The following is a 25718-nucleotide window of genomic DNA, read 5'->3' as shown; positions in this document are numbered from 1 at the left end:
AAAAAAAAAAAAAAAAAAAAAAAAAAAAAAAAAAAAAAAAAAAAAAAAAAAAAAGAAATACAAGAAATAATTAGAATGTGTGAAATAGAGAGGAAAATTCTCAATAACACTCCCTGACAATGAGCAGTTCAAGTTTTTATTTTATTTTGGGAAGATAATTCTCAATTTACGTCAGTCATCAACTTTAGGCCTGTGACTGTAAGTCTAGATTTTGATATTTTAATAGTAGACATACCTAATACATTACATACAACAAAAAGAATATAATGTTATAAATTTCCATTTTTCAATTAACTAATTCTGATTACCACTTTATGGCTACTTTAGAAGTATTATATAAATACATTATATGTCCATGACTTAAATAGTCCTGATAATTTTTCTTATTCTCATTGGTATTTAGGTGCTCTGTGCCCTAAAACTAAAATTAAAATGAAACATTTCTTTTGAGGACAAGCCAGGACTTGAAAATGTTTTGTGACATTCTCCATCATCCTTGGCCTATCCAGTGAAAATCACACGTGCCTTCTCTTGTCACTGCAACAAGGCCTCCTCGTGTGTGTGTGTGTGTGTGTGTGTGTGTGTGCATGTGTGTTCCCAACCAAACACATATTTTTCATGCTCTTGTTTTTTTCCAAAATATATTCATGCTATCAGATATCTAATCCCTTCAGTACTAAATTGTAAAAATTTAGGGGCCAGGAGTCTGTGTCACTGCAGAAATAATTTCTGGCTCTAAAGTTCTCAATGCCATGTCTCAAATCTGATTTTCAAAATCTCTTTAGGTACCTCTTGAGTTCTCCATTATTTTAGAGCTTTTCAAATGTTTATTTACTTTTAGGCAATTTTAACTACTTTTATTCTCTCCTAAACATTTTAAAATTCATTTTCATAACAGATAAAAAACTTTAGTTTTCTCAAAACATAGTTTGCAAGGTTTAAGACAATTTCCATCCAACATAACATGTTATAACTATAAAACAGTTAAAATAGAGCTGAATTACCATTTTTTTATAAGATTACAAACTCTAGAATGAAATTAAACACTGCATTAAAATTGTCCATATGTTTCTGATGTGAAATATGTGAAAATTTAATTTTCTTGTTTTACAATTCTAAAATTGGAAATGCCTTTGTCACTCTTAAAGAAGGACATTCTGGGCCAGTGTACTAGGTCAATGGTGAGGGAGTGGGTGGTTGAAGGAGTGAGCGTAAAAGGCATGTTTTTATTGACAAAGACGGATTGCCAGTGTAGTTATTCTACTTCAGGTATGTAGAGCAAGGATAAAGCATATGGGCCAAAGCTCATCCGATTCTTGTTTTTATATTGGCCATGAAATAAAAAATATGTTTACATTTTTTAACTATTGAAGAAAAATTGAAAAGTAGAATAATATTTCTGACACATGAAAGCTATATAAAGTTCAAATGACGTGGTCCATAAATTTTCACTGAAACCCATCCAGGTTTATTTATGTATTGTCCATGACTGTTTTCACACTACAATTGGAAATTTCGGTAGTTGTGATAGATATCAGATGGCTTCAAAGCTTAAGGTATCAATTAGCTGGCACTATACACAAAAAGTTTGCCTGGTTCTTATCAGAAGCATCCCTGAGACTAAAATAACTGTGTTTTCTCCCATATTATAAACATATAATAAATTACCCCATATTTATTATAATACTGACAGCAGCCCCTCCTGACTCTAGCTTAATCATACATGAGCAGATAACTAAGGAAAAATAAATATTACAATATTAACTGAAATAATTGAGTTGTTTTTAAAAAAGATTCTCAGGGGGAAAAGTGTACATTTATACATTTATGAACTGCATATTTGCAAGATTACAATGATTTAAATATGTTAACTTTGTTTTATGGCTTGGAGTATGATATATTTTGGCAAATGTTCACATGCACTTGGAAATCATGCTTATGTTATATAAATTAATTTAGGTCAAGTTATTTAATTGTGTTGTTCAGGCCTTCTGTATTTTTAATGATTTTCATGTCTATTGATCTACTGATTACTAAGAGAAGACTGCTTAATTCTGCAATTATACTTGTATTGCATTTGTTATTTTTTCATTTCAGTTTTATTACTGTACACTTTCCTTTTTTTGCTATATGCTCTCCATTTTTTCTCTGCTTTAAATCACCTCTCTTGACTTCTAATTTATGAAATACTTTCTTACCATTATACATTTATGTGAATGTAGATAGATCTAGATCTATTTTATTATCTTTAAACATATACACTATTTACACTGTTTTATCATTGTTTTAGAAAATCTGTATTAGATCGCTAGGACTGTCATAACAAAACATTACAAACTGGGTAGCTTAGCAACAGAAATTGATTGCCTCATAGTTCCACAGTTCAAGGTGCCAGCCTTTCTGGTTACTTCGGAGTGCTGTGAAAAAGTCTGTTTCATGTTTCTCCTAGCTTCTTGTGATTTGTTGGCAATATTCATCACTCACTGAATTCTAGATGTACCACCCCAATCTCTGCCTTCATCTTCATAAAATGCTCTATCTTGCGTGCTTATATCTGTGTTCCCCTTCTTATAAGGACACCAGTCATTTTGATTAGGGGCCACCATAACGATTTCATTTTAACTTAATCAGTGCTATGAAGATTGTGCTTCCAAATAAGGCGAAATTCTTAGGTAATGGGGTTTAGGACCTGAACATACAACTTTGGGGGTACAAGGTTAAACCTATAACAGTAGCTATCCTAGTATATACAAAACAAAATGCTTGGCAAATAAATTCTAACATTAATTGGTACTTTTTTTTTTCTAACACAGTTCATGCAAGTATGTCAAAATACCATAACTCCATTAAGCTAACTCTTGACAAATGATGTTTTTGTAAATGTTTATCTTATTTTTTAAATCTCACATGACATTATTTTTTATCCCTTAACTTTGCATATATTTAAATTTTGGTTTTTTTAAATTTATTTGCACATCTTCAAGCTTTCATCTCAAATTATCTCGTTTGCCCAAACAATATACTTTAATTTTTCTTTTAGAGTATTTCTACTTGTAATAAGTTCAGAAAATATCTTTATTATATGTTTACCCTTGAATATTTTTCTGAAAACAGAATCCTACTTTTCAGAAATCTTCTGTGACATATTCAAAATATTTTATCATCTTACGGATTCCATTTCTTCATATGAAAAATTAGTTGCATTTCTTACTTTTATTCATTAACAGTTCACTCGTTTTCTCTTTTTAACCATTTGTCTGCTTGTGAGATTTTATTTCCAAGACCTACCAAAAGAAAATCCTCAGCTACATTATATTTAATGGTGAAAGACTGAAATTCTCCCCCAGAAAACTAGGAACAGACTACAATATTGTACTGAATATTTTTTCCAGGGAACTTGGGAGAAAAAAATAAGACAATTTATTTGGAAAGGGACATTAAAACTATCTCTATGGTATATGACACAATCTTCCATATAGAAAATTCTAAGGAATAGACACACACACACTTACAGACAAACTTAGTTTAGCAGGTTCACAGGATGCATAATCAGTACATGAAAATCAATAATATTTCTGTACACATGCAATAAACAATCCCTAAGTGAAATTAAGTCCCATTAGCAACATCTTTAAAAATAATAAAGGCTAATACTTATAGTAATGAAATAAATATAATCAAAAGTAATATAAGAGCTATATACTGTAAACTACAAACTTCATTGAAAAAAGTAAAAGAAAATCTAAACAAATGGAACGATGTCCCGTGTTCATGAATTGGAAAATTCATTATTAAGGTGGCAAAAATCCCCAAATTCTTCTACAATCTCAAAATAATCCCTATTGAAATGCAAGCTGTTTTTTTTTTTAAGACATTAACAAGCTTATTTGAAAATTTTTGCAGCTATGAAAGAGACACAAAATAGTCCAAATAATCTTGAAACACACGATCAAATTTGGAAGATTTTCACTTTTTATTTTTAAAAGTTACTACAAGAAACACTAATAAAGACAAACTCTACTAACATAAATGCAATTATGAAAGATCCATGACGGGGAAGGGTGTGGTGGCTCACTCCTGTAATCCCAATTACAGCATTTAGGAGGCCGAGGCGGGCGGATCACAAGGTCAGGAGATCGAGACCACAGTGAAGCCCCGTCTCGTTGACTTTAAAAATACCAAAAGGAAAAAAAAAAAAAGAGGAAAATCTTACCGACGGGCGAATTTACGCGTGTGGGCAACCGGTCAGTGGGTGGCGGTATCGTGGCCTGCAACAGTCCCAGCGCACTCGGGGGAAGCTGAGGCGAGAGAGAATGGGTGAACTCGGGAGGCGGAGGCCTGCAGTGGCCGGACGGTCCGCAGGGGCCACTGGCGACTTCGGGTTATTTTGCCTGGGGCGAACAGAGCAAACTCCGTCTCTCAAGAAAAAAAAAAAAAAAAAAAAAAAAAAAAAAATCCGATGACAAAATTGCAATCAGTTATAATATTTGTCCGCCACATTTATGGGGTCAAGGTAAGAATTTTTAACAAAGGGCATCGGCTAAGACCATATTTCCCAAGCTAGAATATCTTTTTTGCATTGTTTTGGTTTATCCACATACAAAATTACCAAAAGTTGGCACCCCTTATCGTCGCCATTATAAAAACAAAAAAAAGAGAAAGAAAAAAAAAGAAAAGAAAGATTGCCTACAAATAGGACCAAATACTTAAATATAAGACCCAAATCTATAATACTTTTAGAAGAAAATCTATGAATACATCTTCATGACCTTGGATTAAGCAATAGTTTTTTTTACATATAGCAAAATCATAAGTGATAAAAAAATTAACATATTTTATGTTTCAAAGGACACCATCAGAAAAGTGTAAAGACAACTCATAGAATGGTAGAAAATATTCCCAAACTATATCTTATAAGGAACTACTAATTCAGAATATAGAATGAACTCTTAACAATAAAAAGACAACTGTCTCAATTAAAAATAGACAAAGAATTAGAAGATATAGGTCTTCCAAAGAAATACATAGTACAAGTAGTCAATAAGTGCAAAAAATATATGATCACTATCGTTAGTTGTTACAGAAAATGCAAAACAAAACCATAATGAAATACCCTTTCACACCCACTAGGATGACTACAATTAAAAAAAGATAACAACTGTTTGCAAAATGTGGAGAAATAGAACCTTGCATATACCATTGGTGGGAAGGTAAAATGGTAATGCCACTTTGCAACACACTTAGGCAGTTCTTCACAATGTTAAACATAGAGATATCATACAGCATAGAAATTTTATCCTAAGAAAAATGACAACATATATTCACACAAAAATATGTACATGTATGATGATAGCCCAAACTTATCAACTGATGAATAAACTAATATGGTAGATGCATACAAGGGAATATATTCAATAATTATTTTAAAAGATGAATGGATTGTGGATATAGCTTACAACATTAATTAACCTTGAAAGTATTATGTTCTGGAATTAAATAGTGGCAATGATTGTACAACTTTGTGAATTTTCTATAAACAGGTATATTGTACACTTTTAAAAAGTAAATTTTATGGTATGTGAATGTCTAAAATACTTTAAAATTAAAGATCACTTTCTTTTGGTTTTCTGCAATTTTGCTGTGAAATGCCCAGGGGACTCTATAGGTACATAGATACAAAGATATATAGATGGATTAAAAGATAGAAGGATAAGAATAAAGATAGATAATTTCATCCTTGCTCCTGCCTTATAGAACTTCTGGAAACTGACTTGAGATTATCTGTTTGGGGCAACTATTGATAATTATCTATCTGAAAATTGCTTCTGTGCCATTCTTTATCACCATGTCTTTTGGGATTCCAAATGACTGTATTTTATACCTTCTTCTTTTATGCTCTAACTTGATCTATTTTACATATTTTCCAACTGTTCAGTTGCATGAGGTTCATTTGGTATAATTATCAATTCCCATACCTTTCTTTTTAACTGTGCTTTTTTTTTTTTTTTTGGTGTTATGCTTCTATAGTTTGTGATTTGTTTATTGCCTTGTTTTGATTTTAGAATTTTCACTTGATTTTTTTACAGGTTGTCAATCTTGCCATTTCTTCTTGAACAGAGAGAATAGTTATCTTAAAGTCTACCTCAAATGCTTGGAGCCCTTGAGGGATGCTGTTGTTCTCTATTTTTTCTACTAGTTTTTGTTCAAATTGTCCTTTCTCCTTAAATCTATGGTTATTTCTCAATCTGTTAGTGACATCACATTTTTTTAAGTTGTTAATGGAAAGAATATGAGGCTGGGAATGAAATTATCTTTTCTTATATAAAAGTAATATTTTACATCTGGCAGGCCAGGAAGTTCAGTAGCAGTCCAGTACCACTAAAATCTAATTGCAAAAATTCAGATGGATTGAAATGGGCCTGTAGTTCATGAGTCTTAGTCTATTCAGGGCTGCCATAACAGAATAGCATGAGCTGGCGGCTTACAAATAATACAAATTTATTTCTATTTCATTCTGGAAATTGAGACTTCCAAGATCAATGCACCAGCAGACTCAAGGTCTGGTACAGGCCTCCTTCCTGTCTCCTCACTGTCTCTTCCCTGTAACATCAAATGACAGAAGAGACAAGCTATCTCTCCTGGGTCTGTTTTGTAAGGACACTAATCCTATTCATGAGTGTTACACTCTCATGACCTAATCTTGCCCTAAAGGCTCCAACCACCCTCCAATACCAACATCTTGGGGGTTAGGATTTCAACATAGAGATGTAGAGGGTACACAAATATTCAGGTCATAGTACCATGTAAGGGTATATTTATATTCAAGTCATTCTTCCTTTTAAATTGTGGCTACTTTGAGGCTTTCAACTTCTTTCGAGAAGGGATTTTACTAGGCAACCTTTTTAAAATTTACTACCAGATAGAAAATTTCCCCTCTCTTCCCAAGTTTTTTAAACCTGTTGAGTTTTAATCTCACAAGCAACTTTTCAAAATTGGCCAAAGTGAACATGGCATGGCTGATCTCTCTGGATATCCATCTTCTTACATTTGCTTTGGTGAAAATTACAGCCATTTTACCTTTATCGTGTTTTAAAACATATCAAAACAATTGTTCAGCATTTTTAATTGTTCTAAACAGGAAAAGTGATCTATAAGAAATCATTCCCCGTTCCTGAACATTTACTTCATATACTAATGTAGTTATATTGTTATGTGACTGAGTCCAAGAAGAAAGGTTTTGGGATAATTCATATATATGTTTTCAATTATTTTCCCTAATGAATATGTTTTCATGTAGAGAAAATGTATTCTATTATTTTAACTAGTTGGTTATTCTTCATGAAATTAGATTGGAAAAGGTCAAGAGCTGAGTTAGTACACTTTATTAGTACTACAGGGAATACCCAATGTCGACATAAATCACACCTAAACTATACATAATTGTACAAGATAACACAAACAAATTTGATAATTTAATTTGTTGCACTGATAGTTTGAATATTTAATTACTCTAAAATGTTTAAAAATAAAAATACAAATATATGTATTATGTTCTATTTTTAAATGTTTACATTTTAATAAGAGATATCAGAAAATGCAGTATGACCTGTAATTTCCTTGGATATTCCATTTTCCAGATAAAGCCAAATAAATCAGCCAATACAACACATACTTTTTCAATTATGGTACTTTTCTCAAGTGTTATAACAATTATTTAAGTGTAAAACATTAAACATAAGAATGGGTGGAAACTTTTAAAGGCAAAATTTGATTTTGGGTGAGAGCAAGCCTATATATACTGACTTCTACCTAACTACAGTATCCAAAGTTATGCTAAATAAATAATTTTACACTCTATAATGATTTTCAAATTTTGAGTACACTTGAACTCTAATATATGTAACATTTTTAAGGATGTTTTACTAAATTGTTACACTAAACAGTTGGAACAACTTCCTTTAGACTGTACATATTGAGAAGAGGTTCAATGAAACACACTAAGCCCTAGCACTGAAAACAAAAATTTTAATGTGTATTGCCTTGAATTGTATGCAATAAAACAGAAGAGAATAAGCACAGATTATTGTAGTGCAATCTTCTAAAAGTTGGAAACTTCTTTTCACCTCCAAGAACTAGTTTTGTGAGAAGATAATGATGGTGCTACAAAATAATTATAGGGACACTTTCCTGAGTGACTCAATTTAGAGAACAACTAAGTAAGTCAATTACCAAAGAACCCCATGGTGAAGATGTTGGATTGTTACAGGTTTTAGAACACACATACACACATACACATACACACACACACACACACACACACACACAAAGAGGAGAAAAAGAGAGAACCCGTTGAATAGAAAAGAACATCCCTGAAATGAAAGGTACATGGAGTTTTTTGTCATATAGAAAAAAGAGGTTGATTTCAAATAAACTGACATTTTTGAGGCAAATATATTACACTATAAACCATTTTCTTGGACCACAAAAAGACATACTAAAGTGGGAATTAAAATGAAAGCATGGCCAAATGCTCTAGCTATGTTGACATCCTATGATTCTAAGGGGTGATTTCCATTTCAAAGAATTTATTACAATTTCTGGAAATACGCCAGTTTAATGAACTGGAATCTGTCAACTTAAAAGGTCAGAAAATAACTACTAAACTTATTCGTACAAGGTTTCCAAAATATCTAAGCCAAAAATAGTTTCAATAGCATAAATACTAAAAGTAGCTTATTTCATCTTATTTAAGTATTACAAAAATACTGGAAAACTGAGGAAGCACAGTTACATTTTAATACATCAGCCAAATACTAATGCATTAATAATTGAATCACTACTAAGGATCAAGGCAATAGAAATCAATGACACCTAAGATGAAAATTAACAACAAAATAATCATAAATTTTCTCACTTATTTTTAAATTATATAGAAATCTTTGAGTATCCAATAACAACAATGAGAAATTATTTGTAAGACACAATAAGATTATCCAAATGATAACAGTTTCCACCATATTTTTCTCAATAATTTTATATTTTAAGTGGTAACTCTCTCCCTTGTCTTATGAAACCTTCAACTACTTTCTCTCCTCCAGGCAACTCCAACAGACAATGAATAATTTACTTATAATTCTAATTAAAAACTGAATGGAAGCTGCACAGCTTGTGTAAGTTATAAGGCAGTGTCACTAAATATCTATTACTTGAATTTGAAATAGTTATAGGCAGCTTTAGGAAAGCATATATAGAATTAGCAATCCAAACCAAATCAGTTTCTTGAAAACACTGTTGAGATATTACTGATTCCCTAATTATTGGGTCTTACATGCCTTCTAATTACCCTTACAATTTATATTCTTTCTCTTTCCAGGAAAATAAATAAACCATAGTCATTCACTGTGAACAGGCAACACATTAAATAATCCCCATGATATCCATGCAAGAGAGTAATTCTTGTATTAATTGTAGATCTTCTTCAGAGGCTAAACCTTTGCTTAACTTTTCAATGCTTACATTTCAACTTTTATGTCACAAAGTCTACTATGCTATTCATACTTATGAAGTTAAACAGAAACGAAGTATTTCAAATGTAAGACCAAAAATGCCAGATGTATATTTGTATATTTGTGGTAAGAGGCCAACACTGAAGTATATTTTTTTAGTTGTGCGAGGTTGTTTCTGGTGCTAAAATGGAACTGGTGATGAAAACAGTTCACACCAAGAAAAAACAATCAAAACTCTTCCACCCATCGTACCAAGCAAACACCGCTCACAGGATCATTTGACCTCATTTCTATATGCATTGTGCATTCTACAGGAAACGTAAAGCTGACAAATTCTACCAGATCAAGGTAAAAATATGTATTTTTTAATGTTTCGTGAGACTCTGTAATTGTATACAGACTGAAAGTGTTTTTAAGAACTGAGAAGAAACTTATTCAATATAACTTTTGTTGTATTTTTTTAATTAAAAACAGTTGTTTTAACTTTTTTCCAAGTGTTATATACCATAAATATTATGAGTCAACAGAATTTTACTAATTTAGAAAGTATGTGATAGTGTCATATTAGGAAAATAAATGATCATGGAAATTTCCCCAAACTCCAAAGTTTAGTTTACCTTCTTGGCATAAATTTTAGATGAAGAACAATGGAAAACTGAATTTAATGCAGAGTCTCACTCTTATAGAAAACTGCAATACTCATTGAACTATTCCTTAATATCACAATTGAGTTGATATTTTATGAAATTTTGTACTTTTGATTAAAATAATCATAGATCAGTCTGTGATTTCATAGAAGGTAAATTGAGTTACAGAAAATCTTTGTCTAACCTTAGCCTTTTAAGTATATTAGTACCTTGGAAATCCTACTTGAAAGTCATCTGATACAGAAACTATGCCATGCAAACATCATCTAAATTTCTTTCTCGAGTGAAATTATGACAGAAGGGCATACATATACCAATAAGAATGCTAATGAGTAGCATATGCAGGTTCCCAAAGCCTATGATATTGGCCATTCTGCTACCTGAAGAAGGAAAGATAAATTCAAAGAATATATTTACATATATATGTTTAATTTGTTGAATATAGATGACGTTAATGTTTTTATTAAATGTAAAACGTGTCCCAAATTTATATTAAAAATTCATTGTTTTATATTTCTACTATGGCAATCAGCTATTCAACTAGAAAACAGGAAGGAGGACATAGTTGAACAGTTTATAAGGACATAAAACAGATCTGTGTTCTGTTAACAGTGATTGAACTGACTGACTACAGTCACAACATTTTAAGAAAATTATAACCAATATTTTGGATCCCTGAGGTTTGTCACTGACTCACTCTTTAGTATGAAGAAGACTAAATCTCTGCTGTCAACCCTGCAAATCAGACCACATATGAATACTGTTTCCAATTTTGGTCCTTGCAAACTTATTTAGGAAATTTAGAAAACATTTTGATAACATGGTCTTGAGAGGTCTATATTAATATCATGTCAAATAATACTTATTGAGAGTATTTTGATATTGATCTTAGATAAGAAGAGAATAATATCTTGAGCTCTGTCATTAAAACATAGAAGACAGAGTATGTTTGCAATGTATTATCAGAACATGAAAGAACCCAATGTGGTCAAGGGATCAAATTTGTGTTGCACTGTTTCAAAAAGCAATGTGAGCCCTAAAGCCTGGAGAAAAAAAAAACTTAGAGCTTTATACAAGAAATATGAATTTAAATTGAAATTTCCTACTTCAGAGTGTACAGCTTTATCAAGAAGATAATAAAGAAGAGATTAATTAGCTTGTCTGGATTCCGGCAGCAGATTCCATCATGTTGGCCTAAGAGTTGCAATAGATAACCTCATCCCATCTTAAATTACTGTGGTGCTGTGATAGCCTTACTGTTTGTTATGCTATAAAAATATTAAACTTCAGTGGTTTTTCATGTCTGTAGTTCTTTTGGAACATGCTTCCTGAAAATGATGATGGTTTATAGATCATGTTCTGTAGAACTGTAAAATATTTAGCAGGAGTGAATGAGACAGAGAGAACTTCTTGCTACTTCACTGTAAATCTACTAACCTCTCTAAAATATAAATCAGAAGAATAAAATATAAATCAAAATAGAATGGGGACTTGCCAAACCAAGTATTACAAAAAATAATATGTATTATCGAACACCAATAATTCTTCCCTGACATCTAATGTTGGTTTTACATTTATTAAAAAATATATCCTTTGAAGTACAACTTTTACATGAAAACCTATTTTAAGCAATCATAAAAAGAAGTCAATAATGGGATTATAGAAGAATTTTTCATTTATATTAGAATATAAATTATTAAGCTTATCATTTTTCTTTTTATTTTATTAAAAAAGACATTACTGAATGCTGCCAACAGATTTTACATTAGCAAATCATCTAACATACAGCTTAATCTTCTATGATACAATATATGTATATATAGATGTAATTATGTTGTGTGAAGAAAATTGTTATAGCACATTCTGGAACTGATTACCTTGAAACTAAAGTAATAGAGTTACTTGAAATTTAGTTGCATAGCAAGGCTAAATCTTAAATAAATATGCTCTGATTACATTGACAGAATAAAAGATTTTTACTAAAATTTCATACATACCCTTAGGTGTATGCTTGAGTAATTACAATGTATATATAGCTTTTTTCTTAAAGATAACATATGGATGCTGACTTCATAAAGATGGAATAATATGAGAAATAGGACACACCAACCCACATGATACAAAATAATAAAAGCTACAAGAAAAAAAATGCTATAAAAGGGACACAGTTTGGATAATTTTTAAAGCAAACTTCACCCACAAACCCAACAGATGGTAAATCTACATCAGTTTACACAGGTTATAATGACCACTTTCTTATGTAGAAAAAAGGCTGTGAAAGCGAACATAATTTTATATAAAACACACTCCACATTACATTCATATGGCTATAAATATGGCCTAGAACTTTCCATTGCTCATCATTGTCCACAAATATTTCTCATCTTTCCCATTAAACTAAGCACAAGATACATCACTTTATAGCACTGATTTTTAAATACAAATTTCAAAAATATTTATAATTTCTCTGTCCACCTTCAAAAAATGAAATTGCCATTAGACTTTAACATTCTACAAATTCCAAAACTCTTTACAACCAGAATAGAGTCCCCTCCATTTGCTTAAGCCAATCACTGATGATTTATGATAAAGTCAATTGATATGTCAACACTAGTTGGAAAAAGTTTATGAATAATACCAACAAAATATCTTAAAAGATTTTATAAGATAATTCGATCTTCTAAAGCTTCGTCTGACAATGAATTTTAAAACCAGAAAAAATAACTGATATTCATGTTAGCAAGCATTTTTTATTCTACATTCTCTATGCTTGACTGATACATAAATTGTTGCAAATCATCTAACTGAAGCACTAAACATAAAAAGATGAGCACTGGAAATTTTTAAAAGAAATTACACTTGTATGTATGATAATATAATACATATCACATTTAACTCCTATTGCAACTAAATATTAACAGAAGTTTTGGCAGCTGTTAAAAAGTTCAAATATTCACTCATGTAAAAATACGACATCTATTTTTTCTTAAACTAAGACTATTTTTTTGTTCATAGATACAGATACAAATAACCTCTCTCTAAAGTTACTCCTTATGTAGTTTTATTCATTTCACAAAAGCCAGCCCAAACATGTCACACACTGAAATTCAAAAGGTTTTAATGAAAGAGCTCTTTCATTTTTTGCAACAGTACCATTGGGATATCTAGAAAGGGTAATACAGTTAGAGAAACTGTGAAGATGATTTTATCACAAACAAAAATAGTAGGTCAAGAAAAGGAAAAGATGTTTTAAGGTAAGATAATATCATTCATTGAATTTGAATCTACTGAGTTTGAAGCATTGGTAGAATGTTCAACTGGAAACAGTTTTCAGACATTTGGAAATATAATAGTAAGGCAAGCATAGAAGATGTGCTTAGGCTATAGTAACAACTTTTAGACACTATACCAGTCATAGTTAAAGTTACAAACTATGCAGGATACCCAAGGTAAATAATGAAGACAGAGAAGAAGCACAAGAAAAGATTATTTGAGCAAAGCATATGGTTTGAGTGGTATGAGAATGAAGAGATAGGAAAACCTTACTGGAATAAACGGTGCGCTCAAAAAATTAAAATGAAGAAAAATAAAGAAAGAGAAAAGAGCATTGTTTATGATCATAAGTGCTTTAGGTCATAATGCTTTAGGAAATTATTCCTAAAGCATTTCTCACTGGTTTTATAAATGAGGAACAAATATGAATAAACAGGTATAAGATCCTTAAGCGTAAGTTTATACATGAAGGTGAAGATTTTAACAAGTGGACTTGAGAGCATAGATCATGATGAAATAATATCAATAATGGGGAATGACACTGAGTCAAAAGTTTTGTGTGATACAAATTCTAATAAAATCAACAAACTTAACTGACTCGATGAATATACAAGAACCATAACCTTCGTAGAACTTACTAACTTACACACAAGGCATAGGTATGCTTAGTTTTGCTNAATAATTCTTCCCTGACATCTAATGTTGGTTTTACATTTATTAAAAAATATATCCTTTGAAGTACAACTTTTACATGAAAACCTATTTTAAGCAATCATAAAAAGAAGTCAATAATGGATTATAGAAGAATTTTCATTTATATTAGAATATAAATTATTAAGCTTATCATTTTCTTTTATTTTATTAAAAAAGACATTACTGAATGCTGCCAACAGATTTTACATTAGCAAATCATCTAACATACAGCTTAATCTTCTATGATACAATATATGTATATATAGATGTAATTATGTTGTGTGAAGAAAATTGTTATAGCACATTCTGGAACTGATTACCTTGAAACTAAAGTAATAGAGTTACTTGAAATTTAGTTGCATAGCAAGGCTAAATCTTAAATAAATATGCTCTGATTACATTGACAGAATAAAAGATTTTACTAAAATTTCATACATACCCTTAGGTGTATGCTTGAGTAATTACAATGTATATATAGCTTTTTTCTTAAAGATAACATATGGATGCTGACTTCATAAAGATGGAATAATATGAGAAATAGGACACACCAACCCACATGATACAAAATAATAAAAGCTACAAGAAAAAAAATGCTATAAAAGGGACACAGTTTGGATAATTTTAAAGCAAACTTCACCCACAAACCCAACAGATGGTAAATCTACATCAGTTTACACAGGTTATAATGACCACTTTCTTATGTAGAAAAAAGGCTGTGAAAGCGAACATAATTTTATATAAAACACACTCCACATTACATTCATATGGCTATAAATATGGCCTAGAACTTTCCATTGCTCATCATTGTCCACAAATATTTCTCATCTTTCCCATTAAACTAAGCACAAGATACATCACTTTATAGCACTGATTTTAAATACAAATTTCAAAATATTTATAATTTCTCTGTCCACCTTCAAAAAATGAAATTGCCATTAGACTTTAACATTCTACAAATTCCAAAACTCTTTACAACCAGAATAGAGTCCCCTCCATTTGCTTAAGCCAATCACTGATGATTTATGATAAAGTCAATTGATATGTCAACACTAGTTGGAAAAGTTTATGAATAATACCAACAAAATATCTTAAAAGATTTTATAAGATAATTCGATCTTCTAAAGCTTCGTCTGACAATGAATTTTAAAACCAGAAAAAATAACTGATATTCATGTTAGCAAGCATTTTTTATTCTACATTCTCTATGCTTGACTGATACATAAATTGTTGCAAATCATCTAACTGAAGCACTAAACATAAAAGATGAGCACTGGAAATTTTAAAAGAAATTACACTTGTATGTATGATAATATAATACATATCACATTTAACTCCTATTGCAACTAAATATTAACAGAAGTTTTGGCAGCTGTTAAAAGTTCAAATATTCACTCATGTAAAATACGACATCTATTTTTTCTTAAACTAAGACTATTTTTTTGTTCATAGATACAGATACAAATAACCTCTCTCTAAAGTTACTCCTTATGTAGTTTTATTCATTTCACAAAAGCCAGCCCAAACATGTCACACACTGAAATTCAAAAGGTTTTAATGAAAGAGCTCTTTCATTTTTTGCAACAGTACCATTGGGATATCTAGAAAGGGTAATACAGTTAGAGAAACTGTGAAGATGATTTTATCACAAACAAAATAGTAGGTCAAGAAAAGGAAAAGATGTTTTAAGGTAAGATAATATCATTCATTGAATTTGAATCTACTGAGTTTGAAGCATTGGTAGAATGTTCAACTGGAAACAGTTTTCAGACATTTGGAAATATAATAGTAAGGCAAGCATAGAAGATGTGCTTAGGCTATAGTAACAACTTTTAGACACTATACCAGTCATAGTTAAAGTTACAAACTATGCAGGATACCCAAGGTAAATAATGAAGACAGAGAAGAAGCACAAGAAAAGATTATTTGAGCAAAGCATATGGTTTGAGTGGTATGAGAATGAAGAGATAGGAAAACCTTACTGGAATAAACGGTGCGCTCAAAAAATTAAAATGAAGAAAATAAAGAAAGAGAAAAGAGCATTGTTTATGATCATAAGTGCTTTAGGTCATAATGCTTTAGGAAATTATTCCTAAAGCATTTCTCACTGGTTTTATAAATGAGGAACAAATATGAATAAACAGGTATAAGATCCTTAAGCGTAAGTTTATACATGAAGGTGAAGATTTTAACAAGTGGACTTGAGAGCATAGATCATGATGAAATAATATCAATAATGGGGAATGACACTGAGTCAAAAGTTTTGTGTGATACAAATTCTAATAAAATCAACAAACTTAACTGACTCGATGAATATACAAGAACCATAACCTTCGTAGAACTTACTAACTTACACACAAGGCATAGGTATGCTTAGTTTTGCTTTTTACCAAAATGTCAATGAGATGTTTATTTTTCCCTCAAATCTTGATTGTGGTATCATTAACAAATAAAAATTGCATATATTTCATATATGCCTTGATGTTTTGATATATGTAATACATTGTGGAATAATTGCCACAATCAAGATAATTAACATATTCTTCACCTCACAAAGAGAGTGTGTGTGTATGTGTGGTGAGAGCACTTATGATCTATTTTCTCAGGACATTTTAAGTCCACAACACAGAGTTGTTAACTATATTCACATTACTGTACATTAGATTTCCAGAAATTATTTCTCTTACATAACTAAAAGTTTTTATCCCTTGACCAAGATCTTGCCATTTCCTGATCCTCTCAGCTCCTGGAAACTAAAATTCTACTCTTCATCAGTTACCCTTGTTATGCATAGCTAAATGTATACTTAAAACCAACATTGTAGAGCAATGTAGAAGTCAGGAAGGAACTCTGATCCCCTGGAATGCTTTTCAGAAAAAAAAAAAAAAAAAAAAAAAGGACTAGCTAGAAAATGTATGTTGACTTCCCAGATGAAAATTAGATATTGACACAGAAATAGCAAGATGATTTATTGAAGAGTAAAGACTCGCAATAAAAACTTGTTATAAGTTAACTTTTATATAATGACATTTTATTTCAAAAAAATATTTAAATAGTAAACTATTTAAATAACAACATTATTTATATTACTTTTTACTTGAAGCCTTACTTGTCTATCTTACCTTCCATCATCTGTCCACATAAAATCTGGGATTTAAGACCACCTACGAGTCTTGTGCACAGTTGAGCGAGCTATTTCAACAATCCCGATTATTCAGTTCTGTATTATAAATTAGAGTTTAGTAATTTTTAATGCAAAGATTTGAGAATAAATTGATCTAATGATTATTAATTTTTGCAATTTATTTTTGTACAATTGAAAGCTGGTTACCCAAATGGCTGAGGTAACAATGATTTTGAAATTATTTGTTATGTAATTGTAATACAATGCTATGCTAATTAATAATAACTGACATGTAAATTAAGAAAATTAAATCCTTCATAATTCTTAACCATATGGTATTTAGGTTATGTTTTTCATAAGTTCGCTTCACATCATTATCATTATCTTTTTATTTTCGTTTTAACTTTGGCCGCTATGATAATTTAATATGATAATTTAAATGTTTTCTAAATCATTACTTACTTTAAAAGTGTCTTAATGCCTATATAAACATAATATTACATTTGTGAGTATTTCAATTAACTAAGGGAATTTGGAATTTTGGATTTAATATTTTGAGTGCTTTCAGAATTTTTTATAAACAAGACTATATTAAAAAATCTTTACTGACTACTAATTTGTCTGCCAAGATTTCATTAGAATAAAAACATCAAGAAGTAATTTAAGCAGGTCAAAAAGCAATCACATTTCAAGGACTTTGACGTAAATTATCAAATTGACCACTAGAAATAATTTGCAATGATTCATCCATTTGCAATTTGAGCAATAGTGCATGGCATATACCCTCTGGAATAAAATGGGCATTATGTCGTTATCTTTCTAATGTGTTAGAAGAAAAATTCTATTTTATTATATTAATTTGCCAATTAAGTGTTTATCATAGCAGGTGAGTCTTTTACTATATTTCATGATTGTTTTGTAGTGTGTACATGTGTTTAGCTATATTATTATGCTATATATATTCTTTTGTATCTGTCTTTTTTAAACAAGTTTGTTCTCTTTCCAATTCAATATGTGTGTATGTGCATATAGGTACATATACCCTCACATACACATACATAATTATTTTAAGTCTGAGTTGCATTCAGAGATGGCTTTAACCAGTTTCTCTAAATGGACAAATGAACAATAAATTATTTCATATTGGCAAATTTTATACATAATCTATATAGAGCAGTGTCTGTCTTTATTAATCATATGATTATCTGGAGTCACTTTCATGAAGAGTAATTAGTGAGTTTAAAACATGTACCTATGTTACTTGATGTTACTCATTGTAAAATTGCCTTCCAGAGACGTTTTAGCAATGCATCGCACCAGCAACAACACATCATGCATGAAAATGATTTTTTTCTCCACAGATCATTCACAGAATTAGATTTGAGTTTGTTAGTCCCTTTCACTTTTGTGGAGCACTAAGGGGTTAAACTAAAATTGACAAACTTAGCTTGCAGAAACAGAAACATGGGTAGATGGGAGTGAGTGTTCCAAGAAATGGGGTCAACAGCAAACAGCTCACTGGCACCCAAGTATCCTGTCACAGGCCCTGAGCTCAGCAGCGCACATGCACCCAAGCATCCTGTCTGCAAGCATTCAGACTAAACAGCATGACCTTATAAAATTTCCCTCCAGCTCCTGCCTCTTTGCAGACAGCAGAGAGCCTTCTTTCTGCTGTCTTGCCTGTTGCTCCTTTGCAATGTACTGTTCCCTTTTTTCTAATAAATCTGTCTTTCTAAACTTGTTACTGTCTCGGGTAAATTCCTTTACTACTCATGCACCAGCCTCTGACAGTTGACCATGACAACTTTGTCTAATTTTGACTGAAGTAGAGAATGAAACTTATTTTTAAAATTTGAACACAAATAGGCTATTAACGAAACTTTATTTAACTCTTTATATTTGTCCAGGCCAATTTTAAAGCTTTTAAAAGTTTTTTTTTTTTTTTTTTTTTTTTTTTTTTTTTTTTTTTTTTTTTTTTTTTGAGACAGAGTCTCGCTCTCTCGCCCAGGCTGGAGTGCAGTGGCGCGATCTTGGCTCACTGCAAGCTCCGCCTCCCGGATTCACGCCATTCTCCTGCCTCAACCTCCTAAGTAGCTGGGACTACAGGCACCCACCACAACGCCCGGGTAATTTTTTGTATTTTCGGTAGAGACGGGGTTTCACCATGTTAACCAGGATGGTCTGGATCTCCTGACCTCGTGATCCACCCGCCTCGGCCTCCCAAAGTGCCGGGACTACAGGCCTGAGCCACCGCGCCCGGCCAAAAGTTTTGTTTTTTAATCCTGTGCCCATTGTTAGTAAATAAAGTATTTTTTCTTAATGGTTTTTATGGTTTTACATCATAATAATGCAAACATTTCTCCAAATACTAGATATTTAGTATTTCCATGTTGCTGCATTTAGCGTACTTTTAATAACTTTTATTTCCTTGACATGTTTTGTATTTCCTTGACATATACAATATTATTAAAACACACACTCAATAATAATTTAAATGTTAACCCTCACAAATCCATTAGTCTCAATTTTGTTTAACTTTTTTTGTAGTAGATATATAATTTTATATAGTGAATTATATCAGTCTGTTCTGTTTACTTCTTTTATACTTCGTAAGGAATTGGATAAGTCTCAAACAAGATAGTTATTAATCATTCTGGGTTTTTTGTTTTGTTTTGTTTTGTTTTGTTTTGTTTTGTTTTGTTTTTTGAGACAAGGTCTCACTCTATCGCCCAGGCTGGAGTACAGTGGCGCAATCTTGGCTCAGGGCAGTCTTGACCTCTCTGGCTCAAGTGATCCTCCCACTTCAGCCTCTTCAGTAGCTGGGACTGCAGGCACACACCACCAGGCCTGGCTAATTTTTTGAGTTTTTTTGTAGAGACAGGATTTTGTCATGTTGCCCATGCTGGTCTCAAACTCCTGAGCTCAAGCAATCTTCCTGCCGTGGCCTTGAAAACTGCTCGGATTACAAGCATATGGCACTGCGCCCAGCCTCTATTCTGTTCTTTATTTATTTGTATTCATGTTTAAAATTTTAACTTTTAAAATTTAATTTTTAAATGTTGAGAAATAAAGGACACTATTTTTTCATATGAGTTATTATCTGAACATTTATTAAATGATTTCGTATAATGCCATATGTTGTCATTCTTAATGTGTTTCTCATGTCTCAATTGGTTGCATTTTTCATCTGTCAAAAGGTCTCACTTAAACATTTTAAACTTTGCTGAGTCCCTTTAAAAAAACGTAAAAGGGTAAGACACCACATTTTCACCAACATTTTAAAGTATATATTCCTATTTATAAATCCAAATATCATTTTGGAGTTATTTTGAGTTTCTAAAGGATCTTCTTTAAATTTTATATGGCATTTTGATCATGTCATAAAAGTGAAAATACATATCTTATAGTACTAAAAAATTTATTTGGAAATACAGTATTTTCCCCACTCGTATCCTTCTTCCTTAAATACTTCATCAAATTTTGTGTTTGTGTTATCCAGTTATGACATATTTCTTGTTTAATATTTTTTCTTCTAATTTTATGTGCTTTGAAACTGTTATAGATGCACTGATTTTATTATACTTTCTACCCAGTTAGTATTTTATATTTTCTATTTTTGATTCTCTTGAAGCAAGTGTGTCATATATATGGAGATACTGAAAAAAATTTAGGGAAATTAGGATTAGGGAAAGATTAGGGGAAAAAAAGTGTAGTTGGTATTTTCTTCCATAATCAATGAGTGAAATAAAATTTTCTCAAGCAATGACTGCACTATTACCTCATCCTCCTCTCCCAAAAAACATTTTAAGCTGAAACACAGTGTGTCTATATTGCGGTTCAAGAAATACTTCTGCTGATTAATATCTCAATGGAATAGGAATTCCATGGAACATATTATATCATTTGACTAAAGTAAATTCATAGTCTTCTGTTGCACTGACTTGTCCTTAGTTTAGGTTTAGTTATAAATTCTTTCAGAATATGTTATGAATGACTTTAAATAAATTGATAAAGTCACATAGAACATCATTATGTGTCTTAATCTGTTTGAGGTGCTATAACAGAATACCACAGACTAGGTAATTTAAAAGGAGCAGAAATATATAGGCTCTTAGTTCTGGAGGCTGGCAACTCCAGGATCAAGGGGCCAGCATTTGTTTAGAGTCTTCTTGCTGTGTCATAACATGGCAGAAGTCATCACATGGCAGAAAGGCAAAGAGTAGGAGAGAGAGCAAGAGGGGTCAAACTTGCATCCATGAAAATGATAACAACATTAATCTATTCATGAGAGTCAGGACCTCATGACCTAGCCAGCTTTTAAAAGTCCCTTCTCCCAATACCATCAAAATGGCAATTAAGTTTCAACAAGAGTTTTGGAAAAAATGAACATCAAACCATAGCATGATTCAAACAAATAAACAGCCACAAACCTGAAAACAAATGTATAAATCCTGATTTTAAATTTAAAAAAATCAACAAAAGGCTAATGCATCATAAAAATACGCATTCTAATTCCAAATACAGATTCAAATATAAAATAATAACATATATTTTAAAACTGAATTTAAAACAATTAAGAAAATAACACCGAATGCTGGTAAAGGTTTTGTTACTGAGTCTCTGGAAAAAAAAAAAAAAAAAAAAAAGTCTAAAAACCTGGAAAACAATTTGGCTTCATAAATTTAAAACCTCAAATAAGTTTATATATTTTGACTTATCAGTAAAATCTCCCCCATTTCTAGGAAATGTATTATTAAAACATGATAAAACATTTGTAGAAAGATGGGAAAACACTAATGTCTGGCACAACACTATTTAAAGTAGAAAAAAAGAAAAATTAAATGTCAGAAATTATGGAATGTTTATTTTGGATAGATGCATAGGTACAATAAAATATTTTGTACTAGTATGTAATAAAATAAATTTGAAGTGAAAATTTTCATATGTATTATATGTAAAAAAGAAAGACAAATTATATATATACATGATTTGAATTGCTTGTAATTTCAAATGTTATATAGATAAAACATTTCATTTTTATCATGAATAAAGATACACATAGATCCACTAAAATATTAACAGTCTCTATATTTTAGAGTCTGTATAACTTACAAATCATTTTTATATACTTCTTATGTATCTTATGAAGACTAGAGAGTAGAGTACACCAACTTCGTGACATCATGTCCCACACCAAACTGGAACTTTTTCAATAAAAGTGTTGACTGAATTTATGTAAGTAGACTTCACACTCAGAACACTCAGACTCACATATTCAGAAATATCTGTGGCAGCCATTGCCACCAGCTCTGAAATCTTAATTTCAGAGCAGCATCCAATTTTAGAGAGCTGAACTGAAAGACATTTAGAAAACATCTATTGCATCACATTTGCTCTATAGATTTGAAAATATATGGATCAGTGGAGTTTAATCAATTTATTCCAAACACAAAATGCTGTAACCAATGGTAGAATTACCACTATAAATAAAGCACCATAATTTTTCTTGGCTATTTCCAGCATGTAACCTACCTTACTTTAATTTCAAAGAAGCCATGAAGACTATGACATGAGTGCCAGGTTCTGTTATACTTCTAGGCTATGTATTAGTTATTTTTTTTTTTTTTTCCTAGGAGAATGGCACTGTATTTTGGGCACAGTTCATCAGGGAAAAACAGTTGTCTTAAGCAATGGATTTTAGTAATGGCTAGTTGATTGTTACCTGGCTACTATTAATAGTATGTTCTTGGTTTTATTATACAATTGTATGTAAACGTTACATAGAAAATAAGAATTTAAAGTACAAGTCCCAGTTTTACCACATCCATGATATACACTCAATATTGACATTCTCATTTTTAAAAATGAATATTTAATCTCCACATCCATGACTCTTGTCAGAAGTTAGTTGTTTAATTGCAAAGCACTTTACAAATTACTTCTCTTCACGTATTAGTTCCCTATAATTCCCGAACTAGAAACATAGGTATAATACTAACTTGCTTTCTGATATTGTAGATAGGAAATTAAATATACCATCTGTCTTAGATATTATCTATTAGCTAACATTTTAACTGATTATTAGAGATATATTAGATAACCTTTCTTCCTGAAACTATTTGAGAGAATTTTACCTTAACAAAAATTGAAGATGGGAATGAGAATTTAATGTTCTTTAAGAAAATGTTTTGTGCTCCTGTCAATTTGTGAGAGTGAGGATATAGGAAATATTACATTTCATATGAAAAAATCACAAGTCAATACTTCCTCTTGATGTAGGATATCTGGACAAAAATTACTCTTTAGGCATGTAGAGGTCTAGTGCAATGGTAATGAGATAAGTGGGATAATAGAGGGTGTCTGAGTCTATTGGTTTTAAACTACTCCTGGGTTACTGGTAACTACATATCCGTCAATAAGCCTATTTAGTACAGTTCCTTACTTTGGGGATTGATGTTTGCTCAGTTATATAACACATGAGTGAGAAATACAGAATGCAATGATGGAAATAAAAGTACTTTGGAAATGAGATGATAGAATTCACTAAGAATTAAGGATCATTTCAAATTCATAAACATAAATATCTACTTTAAAACATTACAATTCATGGAAAGCATTTATCTCATTTAAAAGACTGTGCCTGAGAACAGTGTTACCTCTTAGGTTAAGGTGACAAGTGTAAAAAGTCACCATAACATCACAGCATTTTGAAGACATTTAAATGGAAATATTAGTTGATACCACAAGACTTTTAATTTTGGCATACCATTGTCCTTGACAATATTTGATATATTTATCCCATGAATAAACAGGTTTTGTTTAAATGGAAAATATGCCGAGGCAAGTAGACCCCCTTTTTTATATTTCTGCAATGAGAAACTGTCTTAGCAGCCATAGTAACAGCGTTCACTCTTACTGCCTCAAGGGTTGGGCAGATTCCAGTAGGCTGGGAAGACAGACACTATTTGGGGTTGTATACTCAAGTCTAGACAGAAGCAGTCTGGCCACATGAAACTTAATCTTTTAAAGTGTTATTTAAACACATTCTTTATAGTTTAAATTGTACCAAATTTATTCTAGGCAAACACAACATTTATTCAATATTCAATTTACAAATAGAACTTATGTGATTTCTTAGTTTTCGGGTTTTATATTTTTAGTAAATTTTAAGACCTTCAAACAAGAGAAAAAGCCCTCAGAAATAGATTACTCAGGGTGGGATATCAAAGAATAGAAGTTAATATAACAACTTCTGGATTTCTTCTTACAGTTTTTTAACGTTAAGTATTAAAATAGCACACAATTTTTTTCAACATATTCTAGCCTCAACTGATTTTAGGAAGTCAAACTTATGTCAACATGTCATTTTATAGACATAGAATGGGAAAGAAAATAATATTACAGCCAGAGTGGCAGGTATTCCTTGTGAGAATATGAATAATTCCAACTATTTCATGCAGTGTTCAGTTCTATTTGAGAATCAGAGCTTATTCAGTTATTATTTTGTGTTTGCTATGTATTTTATATGGCGTTGTCAGTTAAGCAAGTTAAATAAATGCAACTGCTCAAACTGTGAGGACTGAGTAATAAGTATCAAAAATAATTTAGTTTACAAGAAAAAACAAACTCTCCTTTATCAACTGAGAGACATGTCTATTGAGAAAGAGTTTCATTCAAATTTGAGAAAAAGCTTGGTAATTATGGCTACCATTTACTCTGAAAACTTACAGGAATTGGTACATTAATATAAAATAGTGTTAATTTTCCCAAATTAATTTTGCCTTTGAGATTCACTTGAAATTAAAGTAACTTGCAACTAATTAAACTATGTTCTTTTTTTTCTTCCGATTTCACTGTCCCTGTATAAAATAATGGCTTTTCTTAAGACATTAGAGTAGCATTCCTTCGTAACTGATGACTTTTACATTGAACTTTCATGTAAAATTATATTCAAATTTGCTTTCAAGGCTCTTTTTAAAATAAATGCTTTTGCTATTCAGAAAAGAAATCATAGTGAAAAGTCAATAAAGTATATATACTTATATCGATCTTATTAGAAACACTATGTAAGGTACATCAAATATTTTACAGGTTCCTCAATTCACATTAACCTAGCTCTATAAATTTCTTTCTTCTGTTCTCAGTTCAGTTGGAAGATAATGGTCTTGACTAGGAAAAAATATTAATAATGAGACTGTCAATATATAAACTGTAAAATTTAATGGAAATAAAAAATAATCTTAAATGCATAAAATACTTATGAATACAATGTTTGCAATATTAGCGTTAAAAGTAGTCTTATATCCTTTTTTTTTTTTTTTAAGACGGGGTCTCGTTCTGTCGCCCAGGCTGGGGTGCAGTGGCGCGATCTCGGCTCACTGCAAGTTCCGCCTCCCGGGTTTACACCATTCTCATGCCTCAGCCTCCCGAGTAGCTGGGACTAGAGGCGCCCGCCACCTCGCCCAGCTTTTTTTTTTT

At 31.2% G+C, this 25718-nt stretch overlaps 1 protein-coding gene across 1 annotated transcript in view; it reads right to left on the bottom strand.

Annotated features, from left to right (window-relative positions):
• LOC108539741 (protein eyes shut homolog) overlaps nt 1-25718 on the bottom strand; it is a gene marked incomplete at both ends in the record, with an annotated part of 872682 nt that overhangs the window by 634994 nt on the left and 211970 nt on the right.

The sequence above is a fragment of the Rhinopithecus bieti genome, unplaced genomic scaffold, assembly GCF_001698545.2.
Source record: "Rhinopithecus bieti isolate Rb0 unplaced genomic scaffold, ASM169854v2 scaffold_1468, whole genome shotgun sequence".
In the NCBI taxonomy this organism is placed as follows: Eukaryota; Metazoa; Chordata; class Mammalia; order Primates; family Cercopithecidae; genus Rhinopithecus; species Rhinopithecus bieti.
Note: the sequence above shows the minus strand (reverse complement) of the source record. Positions and strands in the feature narration are given on the sequence as shown.